This window comes from Felis catus, chromosome B4 (genome assembly GCF_018350175.1).
Source record: "Felis catus isolate Fca126 chromosome B4, F.catus_Fca126_mat1.0, whole genome shotgun sequence".
NCBI lineage: Eukaryota > Metazoa > Chordata > Mammalia > Carnivora > Felidae > Felis > Felis catus.
In genome coordinates this window covers 139,381,419-139,396,387 of record NC_058374.1, presented here as the reverse complement: position 1 = coordinate 139,396,387, position 14,969 = coordinate 139,381,419, and the positions used below count along the sequence as shown (strand labels likewise).

At 50.2% G+C, this 14,969-nt stretch overlaps 1 long non-coding RNA gene across 1 annotated transcript in view; it reads right to left on the bottom strand.

Moving 5' to 3' along the window:
* Positions 1 to 5,081: 5,081 nt before the first annotated feature.
* LOC123386777 overlaps positions 5,082 to 14,969 on the bottom strand; it is a 34,171-nt gene continuing 24,283 nt past the window's right edge. The window contains exon 3 of the long non-coding RNA XR_006601202.1: positions 5,082 to 5,178. This is a non-coding gene — a long non-coding RNA (uncharacterized LOC123386777). The remainder of the gene's footprint in view (positions 5,179 to 14,969) is intronic.

Below are 14,969 nucleotides of genomic sequence, written 5' to 3'. Positions count from 1 at the left end.
AATATAACACTGTATGTGAGCTATATGGAATTAAAATGTTTTTTTAAACAGCAATAAATTCTAAAATAAAATAATTAAAAAGAAAAATATAAAAAGAAAAAATAAATTATCTTAACCCCCCCCCCAAATCGCCCCGTTCACAAATTGGAAGACTTATATTTTTAAGTTGTTAATACTCTCTAAAGCAACCACAGACTTGATGCGGTCCCTATCAAAATCCCAATGATGTTTGGCAGAAATAGAAAAACGCATCCTAAAATTCAAATGGAATCCCAAGGGGCAGACTCCAACCAACCAAAACAAACAAACAAACAAATTTTAAAAATGCACCCCCTAAGACAATAATATCCTTAGAAGAAAACATAGGGCAAAAGCTTCATGACATTGGATCTGACAATGATTTCTTGGATATGACCTCAAAAGCACAGAAAAAGAACTAGACCATGAAAATTCTAAAAGGGTGTCAAAAGACACCCTCCACAGAGTCAAAAGGCAACCCACAAAATGGAAGAAAATGTATGCAAATTGTGTATGTGATAAGGGACCGACATCCAGAATATGTAGAGAACTCCTAAAGCTCAACAACAAAATCTATTAAAAAAGTGATCAAAGGGTTTGAATAGACATTTCTCCAAAGACATGTAAGTGGTCATAACACATGAAAAGGTGCTCAACATCAATGATCATTAAGGAAATGCAAATCATAATTACAGTGAGATATGACCTCACACCCATTAGGATGACCACCATCAAGAAAACAGAAAATAACAGGTATTTGACAGGATGTGTTGAAACCGGAATCCTCATGCACCATTGATGGAAATACAAAATGGTGAAGCCACTGCAGAAAAGTGACAGTTCCTCATAAAAGTAAAAATAGAGTTACTATATGATCCAGCAATGCCACTCAGGGTTATATATCCAGAAGAATTGAAAGTGGGATCTTAAAGAGATATTTGTACACCCATGTTCATAGCAGCATGATTCACAAGAACTCAAATATGTGAGCAACCCAAGTTCATGGATGGATAAATGCATAAACAAAACGTGGCATATACATACAACGGAATACTGTACAGGAAGGAAAGTCAGACACATGCTACGCCATTGGGCGAACCGTGAGAACATGATGCTCAGGGAAATAAGCCAATCACAAAAAGACGAATATTGTATGATTCCACTTAGGTGAGGGGCTGAGAGTCATCCAAACCAGAGAGACAGAAAGTGGAATGGCGGTTTCCAGGAGCTGGGGACTTGGGGGAATGAGGCGTCATCATTTCATGGGTATGGATTTTCAGTTTTTCAAGATGAAAGGAGGTCTAGAGAGAAGAATGGGTTGGTGCTTGTGTGACGTTATCAGTACGTTTAGTACCACCAAACCAAACATTTTAAGATAGGATGGGGCCCCTGGATGGCTCAGTAGGTTAAGAGTCTGGCTTTGGCTCAGGTAATGATGTCGTAGTTCATGGGTTGGAGCCCTGTAGTTCTCTGAGCTGTTAGCACACAGCCTGGAGCCTGCTTCGGATTCTGTGTCTCCCTCTCTCTGCTTCTCCCCTGCTCATGCTCTGACTCTGTCTCTCTTCCTCAAAAATAAACAAAGAAGGAAGGAAGGAAGGGAGGGAGGGAGGGAGGGAGGAAGGAAGAAACAGAAGGTCCAATAGGCATCTAGACAGCACCCCCACCAAACCTGAACCAGTGACACTCTCAAATGCACATGGGACACTCTCCATGACAAACCAGGTGCTCGGCCATAAAACACACCTCAATATATTTAAAAATTAAAAACGAGGGCACCTGGGTGGCTCAGTCGGTTAAGCATCTGACTTTGGCTCAGGTCATGATCTCACAGTTCGTGGGTTCAAGCCTCACATCGGGCTCTGTGCTGACAGCTCAGAGCCTGGAGCCTGCTTCGGATTCTGTGTCTCCCTCTCTCTGTATCCCTCCCCTGCTCACACTCTACAAGCTCGCTCTCTCTCAGAAACAAACATTGAAAATGTTTTAAAGAGTTACGATGGCAAATTTCATATTACATGTATTTTAAAATTTTTTTCTTAAAAAAACACACAAGCAAACAAAAAATCATTAAAGAACTCACAAGATAGTGAAAACTGGCAGGCCAGGATCTACAAGAAAATGGAGTCAAGCCTATGTTTGCAGTTTCCTTACCCCTGGGGACACTTTGTTGAAACCAAAGGGAGCAACAGAGAGGCCAACTGAGCTGTGCTTTCACACCCTTGCAGGTCTGGGACACCAGAAGTGCATCCTGGTGACCCTTCTGGCTTTGGCTGGAACACCAAAGGGCCGAACACACTGGTCTTGGTGAACTGGAAGTAGACGGACTCTCTGGGGGGATATGGGTTCCGTGTTATTACTCAGCACCCGGAGGTGAACTGAAGAGATCCCAGATCTCCAGAGCTGAAGCACTGACCGAGATGTAAAATTACCTCTGAAAGAAGGTATCTGATTTCTTCAAACTTTAAAAACACAGCATCTGGGGCACCTGGGTGGCTCAGTGGGTTGAGCATCTGACTATTGAATTTAGCTCAGGTCATGATCCCAGGGTCATGGGATCAAGCCCCACGTCAGGCTCTGTGCTGTGTGTTGAGCCTGCTTGGGATTCTTCCTCTCTCCCTTTGCCACTCCCCTGCTTGCTCTCTCTCTCTCTCTCTCTCTCTCTCTCTCTCTCTCTCTTTTCTCTCTCTCAAATAAGTAAATAAACAAACAAACAATAAATACCAATAAAAACACAACATCTGCACACGATAACCACGGACAGGAGTCAAGACAACATGAACAGAACCAAAAGACGTAACACAGAGGCCAGACACACAATTTATCAGTGTCACATGTACACTTTAAAGTGACTATGTTCATAATGATCAAGGAGACAAAGGATACACTGAAAAATTCAGTTTGGAAGTGGAAACTTCTTTCGTAAAACATGGAAACTCTAAATCTGAAAAGTCCAACTACGAAAGTGAATTTAAGTGGATGGGCTTATGAGAAAATTAGATAGAGCCAAAGAGAGGTTTAGTAAAATAGAAGATAGATGTCCAAAGTGTCCAGAATAAACAATAGAGGTACAAAGGATAGAAAATACAGAAGAACAGGCAAAAAATAGAAAGAACACAGGAATAAGGTTCATATACACATAGAGTCCCAAAAGAAGGTAAGAGATTGAATTAATGAGAATGAAAAAGTGAAAAGATACTGGCTGAGGATTTTCCAAAGTGAAAGAAAGACATCGAGACACAGAAGCAAGAAACCCTACAAGTCCCAACCAGGAAAAAATAAAGCAAAATCACCACCAAAACATAGTACCGCAAAACTATTTATCCTTAAACAAAGAAGGTTTTTTTTTAAATAAGAGTAAAAAATTTTTTTAAAGAGCAGCTACTAAAATGACAGCCAACATCTCAACAGAAACAATGAAAACTATGATAAAATGACTGATAGCCTTAGAGTGCGAAACAGGAAATAATGCCAACCAAGAATGCCACATTCAGTGATAATACTCCTTGAAAATTAAAGTTAAATATTTAAGTGCACAACACAGTATTGCCAACTACGGACCCTGTGCTGTGCAGCAGACCTCCGGAACTAATTCATCCAGCACAACTGAAACCTTATGCCCACCGAACAATGTCTGCCCATGTCCCCCCTCCCTCCAGCCTCTGCTTCTACGAGTTTGACTATTTTAGGGACATCATATAGGTGGAATCGTGTAGTATTTGCCCTTCTGTGGCTCTCTTGTTTCATTTTGTGTAATACCTTCAAGGTTCATCCACGTCACAGCAAAAAATGCAATTGCACCAAGCTTCCAGTTAAGTAAAGATCGTGTGCTGGATAAAAAAATAATCAAGACCCAACCGTACCCATGTAGTGTTGAAACACACATATCTATCGCATATTTACTTATTCAAGGGTAAAAACACACACACATACATATGTAACTCATGTATATATACATAGTCTAAATGTACATCTGTACACATGTGTATGTGTATATCTATATCCATGTATTCCATATGGACGCATATATGCATCCCACCAAATCTTACCAAAGCTGTGAGACCATATTAATACTAAAGTAGACTTTAAGTGAAAGAAATTTGGAGACAAAGAGAAACACTTCATAATAAAATTGTCAGTGTGCCAGGAAGGTTAAAAAACAACTCTAAATTTATGGGCACATTCATAGTAACGCAACTTCAAGAAACAACAGTGAACAAAACTACAAGGACAGACAGATGAACCCACACTCACCTGGGGTATTTCAATACATGGCTCAAAAACTAAGAGGAGAAGCAAGAAACAGCAGCAAAGACAGAGAAAACGTGAAGAAACGCACGACAAAGTCGATCCGGGGGATCCGTGTGGAACGCTGTACCCAGCCAAGGCAGAACGAACCCTTCTCAAGCACGTCCCCGCAAGCCTCAAGGGATGCAAAGGGATCTGGTCCATCTCAGGGACCCACCGCGAGCTTCTCCTCTGGCAGGTGCTGGGGACAGCAAGAGGAAGTCAGCTCAGAGCTGCGTGGGGCTGGGGGGCACGAGGGGGTCTGAGCTCACTCTCGAGTCCTGTTCCACTGTGTGCACAGGAAGGGTGGGGCCGGGAGAATCTCCCGCGACACACAGCAGGGCCCGAGGTGATCCGCAGCCACACAGAACCAGCTCAAGAATCAGCAGCCTCTTCCCACCCTCAGGAGCATGGGGAACACCCACCTGCTGGAGGAGCCCCGAGGAACCACTTGGCAGGGGTCCTGCCCCAGCACAAAGCGAAGTTTCAAGCCACCCGAGCAGAACAAGTCCCTCTGTCCTAAGATGAGTCACAGATTCCCGGCAGAGCCTGGGCACCGGGCCAGAGGGGCTGCAGGGGCAGGGGGCTCGGAAGGCCTTCGCTGGTGGCCAGGCAGCCGGGTGACCCAGGCAGAGGGCCAAGGGGACAGGTGCCCCCCCCCCAGATTCTCTGGGTCTCGGTTTAAGTGCCTTCTCCTCGGAGACCCCTTTGAAACTGCCATCTGTCCCCTCACCCAGATCACTAGCGTCCTTACAATGACATGACGTGATCTGGCCATTTACCTGTCATTACGTGACTGTCGTGGCCTCTGAGGACACAGGGCAGGGACTTCCCCTGAAGTAAGCAACAGCCGGCACCTAGGGCAAGCTCGGAACTCACCTGTTGGATGAAGGACAGGGACGCGTTACTACTGATGACAGCAAAGGACCGTTTTATTAAGTGCCTACTGCAAGCAAGCTCTAGGCTCGGCCCCCTGAGAGAGAGATTCCTCCCTGACCTTACGGATGAAGGGTGTGACCGTGTGAAGAACTGAGCCCGGCCCCCGACCCGCCTTACTTGGGAGGCCTTCCTTCAGGAGACCCCGGCTTCACTGCCTCCAGAGAGAAACCAGGGTCATGACCATCCCACGGGGCTGCTCAGACTTCAGCCGGGACGATCCCTGGGCCCCACGCCCTGGACAGGGGAGGTGCCTCGGGCAGCCATGCCCGCCCCCCAAGCCCCAGGCTCCCCCATCCCGGGTCTGGGCTTTCCCTGGTACTCAGCCACGCCGGGGGCTGCTTCTAGAGCAAGCAGACAGGGCCCCCGGTGTCCCCCCTCAAAGCCCGTGCTGGGGCAGCCCGGTGGCCAGCCTTAGATGCGGCCAGAGCGCAACCCATGGCCCATCAGTGCTCACCAACAGCCTCGTTCTGTGTCATCCAGGGTGCAATTAGCAGACCCTGCCTTTACAACCCAAATAAACTCCTCTTTAATGAGAATCCTTTTCCTTCCATTATTTTATGCGTAACTGGTTAGAGACACTTAGTAAAAATCATTTAAAATAGCAATAAGGCCAGAGTGGCCGATCACGGGACGGAGTCGTGCATCGTGAACATCTGTTCTCTCTGTGAACCCAGCAGAAGAGCCAGGCCTTGATGGGAAGCCACCAAGTGAGGCACAGAAGCCGCCCTGGGGTGGGGGTCTAAGCCTTCCTCTGCACCAGGCCCTACGTGAGCATCCCACACGTGACCGCCCACTCACGCCCACTGTCGCCCTTCGAGGTGGGGATTACAAAGATCTCCGTCACACAGAGGGGGGAACCGGGCCACACAGAAGCAGGAAGGTGAACTTTTGATCCACCCCAAGGCCATGTTAAAGAGGATGTTGAGCCTCTAAATCCTGCCCTGCCTCGGCGTCTACACCACCCTGAGGAACCCACGGAGACCATGCCATCCACAATGTCACACGCGGCAGAGCTGGTGGCCACGGTCCCAGATGCCACACGATCGGATGTGGGGCTTGTCCTTTGCCAGCAGGGGACAGACTGCCCGATGGCTGCAGCTTGGCTCTCAGCTCCCGACCCCTCCAGCCTGTCCTCTCCACACCCGGCGTCAAGAGTGGCAGCTAGGACGGACGGGAGAGAGTAAGAGTGAGCACCTTGGACAGCAGCTCTCGGCCAGGAGGGCCGGGCCAAGGACACATGGAGCTGAAGCCCCCACACAGGAGGGAACCCAAGGCCAGCCCTCCAGGCAGCGACCGCCCCTTCACTGCCCCCGTGGGCTCAGGCCACAGGGCCCCGTTTGAAAGCACCACCGTCCTCACAGCGCAGCCTGGAGAGAAGGCAGGCAAGTGGGCCCCCACAAAGTGCGCCGGCCCCAGAATGCTTCACGGCTACTCCCCACAACTGAGGGCTCTGCAAGCTCCCGACAGAGCTGGTGTACCCAGGTGGCCCGCCCCGACAGAGGGTGACGGCTCCAGCAACACGCACACGTTCCAACATTAAAGAATTTGAGAACAAATGGGGTGTCTGGGTGGCTCGGTCGGTTAAGTGTCCAACTCTTGATTTTGGCTCAGGTCACGATCTTATGGTCGTGAGTTTCAGCCCTGTGTCGGGCTCTATGCTGATAGCGTGCAGCCTGCTTACGATTCTCTCACTCTCTCTGTCCCTTCCCCACTCATACGTGTATGCTCTCTCTGTCTCTCAAAACAAATAAACATTAAAAAGAAAAGAATTTGAGAACTAAAACACCTATGTGCTCTTCTTGATAAAAATCTTGCAAAAAATGCATCCTACCAAGAGATGAAGCAAAAAAGAAAAATACTAGACAAAGAAACCACAACAGGTGCATGCAGACATGTATACATATATGTGCACATGCATACAAACATATACATACACGTATACCTATATACATACACGCATGCATCCATGCACCCATGAAACAACCAGGCTCTGAATCCATATTAACATAGAGCTAAGACTTTTAAACTCTTTGAGGAGGGACTGGTTGCCCTAGAATGTCAGCATCACAAACCACCACAGGAAAAGCAATGTAAGCAACAGAGCTTGGCAGGGGTCGGGGCAGGAGGAGCGGATAAAAGCCAGAATCGCCGCGTCTCCTCACGGGAGTCAGTCCTCACTGTCTGAAGTTGGGGGGCGGGGGGAAGTATTTAAAAAAAATAATGACTCTACGCTTTCAGTGGTTTTGTAATTTATTTCCTTCTTCTTAGATCATTTAGGAGAGAATATGCCTGGCCCTTCAAACACTGGAGTTAAAGGTCTTTGCATTTTACATCACTTTCTTTTTCTTCTGTGCAGCTGAATTTATTAATTTGTACTTTCAAAAGCACGATGAGATACTTCCATTCTTTTTTTTTTTTTAATTTTTTTTTCAACGTTTTTATTTATTTTTGGGACAGAGAGAGACAGAGCATGAACGGGGGAGGGGCAGAGAGAGAGGGAGATACAGAATCGGAAACAGGCTCCAGGCTCTGAGCCATCAGCCCAGAGCCCGACGCGGGGCTCGAACTCGCGGACCGCGAGATCGTGACCTGGCTGAAGTCGGATGCTCAACCGACTGCGCCACCCAGGCGCCCCGAGATACTTCCATTCTTACAAAAGTGTTTTCATCGGTAAATCTGCAGATTCTCCGTCCGTTGTAGATGCTGCTCTCTATCAGTCGCCCGTATACGTGCCTAAAGGGCTGTCTGGGAAGAGGGTCACTTGGGGCAGAGTGTGCTTTTGAAGGACGACCACAGTAACTCAGCCCCACGGGCAGGTGATGTGGCAGGCGGTCTCTGCTGAGGCCTCACCCACCGCCCAGGCGCCGCACAGCCCAGCGAAGTCACCTCCAGAAGATTCCGGCGTCTAGCCCATCAAGCCACCGCCAGGCGACAGGGTCTTCCCAAGCGAGGGAACCCAGACGTCACAGGGGAGAGACACATACCCCCGGTCCAAGTCCCTGACCCACAGAATCTGTGAGCACAACCAGATGGTCGTGGGTTTACGCCGCCGTGTGTGGGGCCGTCTGTAACCGGGGAAGCCGCCAACTGTGTGATTATTTATGAGCGGTAGGATTTCAGGCCATTTGTTGCTTGCTTCCTTATACATCACTTGAATCCTTTTAACGAATGGCTCTTGCTTTTATGAAAACAACCATGTCACTGCTTATTGGAGATGCCCTTTCCGCGACATTTTGCGGGCCAGGAGACGGCGGGTTCCACCTGAAGGGATGTCTCTGCAGATCTGTGTTTCCGGAGGCTGGGTTGATCTCAAACCTGGCCTGGGGACATGAGATGGCCGTCTCCTCGGGGTCAGTCTGTGCGGGGCTGAGGAGCGTAACCCACAGACTCAGACCCTCCTAGATACCTACCGCTGCCGCTGATGACGACAAATGGCCCGGTTTGGCAACGCACGTGGCCTGATTCTCCAGATGACTGCTCGTGTTCCAAACCACTTTGTACCGTGCTCAGTTGGACAAATGCTTCATGCCTCCGCCAGTTTGGGTGAAGGGCTTAATTCCATGAAAAATCGGCTTGGCGTGCTGGTGTGTGTCAATGCCCTTCCAAGGGAAAGCTATCCTGGCTTCTGTTAATCAAGAACCGCTCTGTCACTCAGCGCTGGAATATCGCCCTAATTAAAAACCTCTCTGCTCCAAATAGCTCCCTTCACTTAGGGCTGTTTCTTCCCCTAATCACAGAAAAGCTGTTAGAAAGTCCCTTTTTTTTTTATTTAAGACCCATATGTCTGCACTCTCGCCTGTTAATGGGACCAACCCCAAAGCAGAAAGAAAACATAAACAGCACATATCTGCAGTTCTTAGAGTGAAGAAAACACCATCAAAGAGTGTTTACAAATATGTTTACTAATCTGCGAGCTGCACAATAATCATCGGGAAATTTGATAAATTGACTTCAAAATAAAGAACCAAACGTAACAGGACGTGCTTAATGTTTCAAGGCACTTTTCTGCGGGCTAGAAAAATTACCAGGAACAGAAAACACCCAGGCTGAGATCTGCGGTGGCCTCTTTCCAGAAAAGCCCGCGCCCTGAAGTCGGCCATCCTGACTGAAGTCCGCCTCCTCCCGGCCGCACGACCTCGGGCAGGTCACACAACAATCTGTGCCAAGGAACCGAATCCCAGGACCGTGCTGATGTTGGCACGAGACTGTGTAGGTACAACAGTGAGCACAGAGCCCGGCTCACATCATGCATTGGACATTCTCTGGCCCAATCACACGCTCAGCCAGCAGTGAGTGAGTTCCCTTCCCCCGGAGACACCCGACCGGTGGTGGACTGGGGCACCTCCTTGCTCCTCAGCATCCCATGACATCAGGCGGGTGGCTTGCAGTCCGCCAGGGTGGGGGCACTTATACCGCAGAAACGGGCAAACGCCATACATCAAGCCTTTCCTTCCCCCCCCCCCCAATAGACTGGCTTGTTAAACATGGACCAGCACATGGGGCGCCTGGGTGGCGCAGTTGGTTGAGCGTCCGACTTCAGCCAGGTCACGATCTCGCGGTCCGTGAGTTCGAGCCCCGCGTCGGGCTCTGGGCTGACGGCTTCCGACTCTGTGTCTCCCTCTCTCTCTGCCCCTCCCCCGTTCATGCTCTGTCTCTCTCTGTCCCAAAAATAAATAAACGTTGAAAAAAAAATTTTTTTAAAAAAAAACATGGACCAGCACAGCTCTGGACCCAACAGAAGCCAGATGAATGGGAATGATTTAGAATCAGTCACGACCCATGATGCAGGACCAGTCACAGGAAAACTGGCAGATGGGTCAGACCCCGTGACCTTCAAAAGTCATTCATCCCCCCCCCCCCCACAAACGTGGCAGATCCACACAGTGGAAGGACCGGGCGTGGGCCGTAGAGGCAGAGCTGCTGGGTTTGGACAATCCTGTTTTAGACACGGGAGGGCCGAGGCTCCCATGGGGCCCGGGACCCGCTCAGGACGAGGGACTTTCAACCGGCAGAGCTCATCACCTCTGACCCCATGGCCTGCCTCTTTCGCTCACCGAGGCGCCCCTCTGGGCAGCGCACACGGGACCCAGACATCAACCAAGAGGCCCCTACGACGTCTGAACAATGACCCGGTTAGTAATGCGCCTGGGACTCAGAGGCGACTTAGCGCATCTTCTGGTCCTGAGATCTGTGTTTTCCCACAGGAACCAAACCAACTCAACAAACACTTGAAGCCCCGCATGAACCCACATCTCTAAGCCCCACTGGAAAACGGTTTTAAAAGGGGGGAGAAAGCCTACATAGATTTCCCCGTTCATCTGCACAAACCGCAAAACTCAATTCTTTCATTTTTATTGGGGAACAAGTTGAAACAGCCCTCCAAATTAAGGAAATAACTTTACAAAGTGTTAACATTTTCTTATTTTAGAAATATTCATTACCTCTATATGTCTCTCCTATGTGCTTATATAACAGCATTTTTTTCTCCCATTTGCCAATTTTTAATGATTTTTCTCTCCTTCTACTTACAACAAAGCAATCATTTCGAATTAATTAAGTTTTCATTAAAATGTATTATTGCAATGTCCCAGGTACTGAGTAGTGATTTTGTTTCCGGGAGCACAAGCCTGCACGAAAAACACCATAAATTTTGCAAGTAGACGATTTCAACCCCATTCCTTCCTCCAGCTGCTGGAGCAGGAGCGTGCACACAGTAGGTTCCCAATAGATGGTTGAGAGAGCACTGAGTAGCGACGGTAATTATTAGCGTCATTAGTAAAGAGAGGACATTTATAGAGGATTCCCCAAAATGCGCAAAATGAAATTTCATTTCATCCCAACCACCCTCTGATGCGGACCTGAATATAGGCCTTTTTGTATCGCATGATGAGAAAACCAAGATCCAGAATGCAAAGTCATTCGCCAAAGAACACACGGTGCCAGACAGAGCTCCCCTCCGGAACCTGGTCTTTCTGACTCCATGCGCGCAGGGTGAGCCGTGAGGGGAGATAGGGCCTCGTTGCCAGGAGAAACGAAGGGGTCGCCTTGAGAAAGACGTCCTCACACTTAGTCCCAGACGGGATTCGTTCTCCGTGTGGCACACGGTTATTTTCTTTTCAAGACCAACGAGCTTGATTCAAAATCAGAGTCATTTTAATACTTGAAGGATAGAGAGGAGGGGCACCCGGGTGGCTCAGGCAGTTGAGCGTCTGACTCCTGATTTCGGCTCAGGTCATGATCCCAGGGTTATGGGACTGAGCCCGTGTCAGGCTCCATGCTGGGCATGGAATCTGCTTAACGTTCTCTCTCTCCCTTTCTCTCTCTCTCGCCTCCCTTCCCCGTCCCTCTCCCCTGCTCACTCTTTCTCTTAAAAAAAAAAAAAAAAGTCTTGAGGAGCTCAGAAAATTGAACCCTGGAGGCAAAATATATATATCTAGCCAAGTTACTTCAAAAAGAGAGAATTAACCTTGATTTTTAGGGCCATTAAACCTTCCTGTAGTTGCTCCCTTTTAATAGCGCTCTTTGCCACGCCTATGGGAGCCCAGGTGCCTCGAGGGAAGTGGACAGCTGTGTGTAAGTGCGTGTAAGTGCCACGCGTCTCCCGGACACCGGGCGTCACGGCAGGGAAAGGAAAACACTCGTCTGGGGGACTGAGGGGATGTGAATGTTCTTGGCTTCTTGCACACTCGGTCTTCAATTCTTTGGGGTGAGAAATCTGAGTCCTGGGAGCATTTCTGTGGCAAGCAGCCCAGCGGCTTCATCAGGAGGATGGACAGAGGAAGCCAATCTGGGCTCTTTGGTTTATAAGCAAACAAATGAACAAACAAATCCCTACCTTGCTCGTTACTGAGTTTTATGCCCTTTCTCACCCCGGATGCCCGCCTGCATTTTCTACCTCATTCTCCGGTCTGGGCCGCGTGGGCACTCACATCCCCCGTCCGTCCCGACCCCTGTGCGGAGCATCTCTGCTGATGGGCCTGTCTTATGGACTCCCATGGCCCCACCTGCAGCACAGAGGGCCGTGCCTACCTAACCAGCCTGCAGGTGAAGCGCTCTGTAGAGCCACCCTGGGGATGCCCAGCCCGGCCTGCGGTGCCTGCCTGCCTGCCCCGGGCCCTTTGCATGCACCAAGTCCCCCAGTTAGAACACAGGGCAGCACGGTGGGAGGCGGAGAGCCGTGACACGTGGTTCATGCTCCTTGGATCCAGGAGCTGTGGGTTCAAATCCTGCTGGGGCGTTACCGTCTCACCTTGGGAATGGCAATTAGTTCTCTGGCCGCCGCTGGCAACACTCATACGAAGGCCACCTTACGGACTCTGGGTAATGCAGTGAGGTGGCACCCTTGAAAATGTGTGCCAGCTCCCGAGGACCCCCCTTAGATGACCGGTCCACAGCAACGGGACAAAGCCAGTCCTTTTGTAAACGCAACACTGTCCTGATCGGACGGGGGGGTGGGCCCCTGACCCATTCCCAGGAATATGGGATTGAGCCCAAGGGTAATTCGTGTCTTCCATGGGGACTTGTGCCATCAGGGTGAGGAGCCACAGGAGGCCACAGGGACAGGGGTGCACAGCGGTGGCACAGGAAGAGCCAGAAGAAGGTGCCGAGAGACTCTGGACATTTCTTCCAATCTGATCCAGGCCAGTTCCCAAACAGGTCCCGTCCACGTCCCAGCCCCAGGTCACATGACACGCTCGGGAACCCCCATAACCAGCGCCTACTTCCTACCACTTCTGTTCCCTACGGGCAAATGATTTTAATCACTGCCGTTAAAGAGGCGGCCTGCGGAGCTCTCCTCTCTTCCCTCCTCCTTCCCCGCCATCCCCTGGAATCAGACCCATTCAGCAAGGAGCCCTCAGCCCCAAAGGGGCTCTGTCTGGAACCCACGCGGTGCCCTGCCGAGCGGTGGTGAACCTGGATCCTTGTTAGAGCAGGGCCCCCACTCCTGGCAGACTGTGCGGGTCACCCCAAGCGAACCAGCAGCCTGAGCAGGCGTGAGAAGGGAGGGGCGATCCTGGGCCCCAGGCAGGAGGCTCAGGTGGCTGGAGCCTTCACGACCCGGGTCACCTAGTGGAACTCCTTGTCCCTCACCTGCTGCCACCCAGGGTCGGGGACGTCGCTCGGCACCAGCCCTGCCTCCTCTCTGCCCCCGGCACCCTCCGTGCTCCCGGCTCTGGCCGGTGCTTGTCCACTGCGCCCACATCAGCCAGGTCAAGACGACAGGGCACCACAGGCTGAGGTCAGAGCCCGGGGTAGATGGCACACACTGTGCCCCTTGAAGCAATGGCTCCTCAGCTAGGACGAAACCCAAAGAATTCACGCTCCTCGATCCTTGACGACATTATTTAAAGGGTCTCTGATTTATCGCTAACTCAATACGCATTGTCATTTTTAAGTAATTACAGAAAATCCCGCGATCTAAGTGCTATCGTGCGAGGAGCACAACCCCAAATAAACACCACCTCTGCCTTCAGTCATCTCGGTAATGGGGATCGATGCCTGCTGATTTTTCAAACGTGAACATGTAAGAGGTCCTTGAAGCCCCATTACTCTGGCTGGGGCATAAAACCTCCATCATCGATAATGAGGGCCTGGCAGCGGCCCATTCCTCCCCACCCACTTCTGTAGGCACCTGTTCTCCCGCAGGGCCAGGGTCCAGAGCCCTGCGGGATGGGTCCAACCACAGCCAGTGCCCGAGACGCCCAACGTTAGCGCTCCACATCCCACTTAGGCGAATGCATCACACGCAGGCGTGTTCTGGGTCCAGCGAGGGACAGCAGGAGAGAAGATGCGGCTTCTGCCCAGGCAACATTCCAAGTCCCATCTGAAGAGCCTGATGCAGGGGTTTGAATCATGAGATGATCCGAGGTGTGGTTCTGCTCTGCTCGGTGCTGGCGGGGTGGCCCTGGGACACCCTGACCTCGCTGAGCCTCCGGTTACCCGTCGTAAAACAGGACGAATGTCGGCACTGTGCCTGGCAGAAGTGACAACGGAGGCGACAAATAAGAAAGCATTTTGAGGCTGTGAGGTGCTGAACAAGAATGAGGCACTGAATGATTATAGAAGGACAGCGACTTACAGAAAGCAGTGTTCCCTCAGGGACCAGAGGGGCGAGAAGGGTTCTTCAGAGGGATGCACGCTACTCCACTAGCTTTCTCATAAACGAAAACAGAACTCATAAAACTACTTGATGTCAAATAAATAACAAGATGTGGTCCATTTCACTAAAGAAGGAAGATAGGACAGAGCTTGGTACGTAGCAGGTGCTCGAAACTGTATGAGTAGATGAGCGAAGAGACACAGAGAAGGGGGACCGGTGTGCCCAACCAGGAGCCACGTCTGGGCAACAAGAAGAAGCAGAGAAATCCACGTGCCGTTCCACGGACAGAGCCACGCGGGACCGGGCGTGGGATGCGCAGCCCCGGGGACCACCGAGGGCAGCTGAAAATGAAAAGAAGAAAAACGGGGTGGGGAAGAGAAGCCCAAACTCCTCACCCACAGCACAGGATGTTCTGACGCCCCAGGAAGATAGAGAACAAATCCAACAACGAGAAGATGAACCGACTCCAGATGAAACTCGTTGCGTGGGACAATTTGTCTGAGACTGAAATAATTATGTTCAGGAAGCCTGAAGAAGTAACAGAGGCGACTGAGAGAGAATATACTTTGAAAAGCACCAGAAACTACAGACAAACAAAACGGGCAATAATGGTCAACGTTTATTTTTTAAA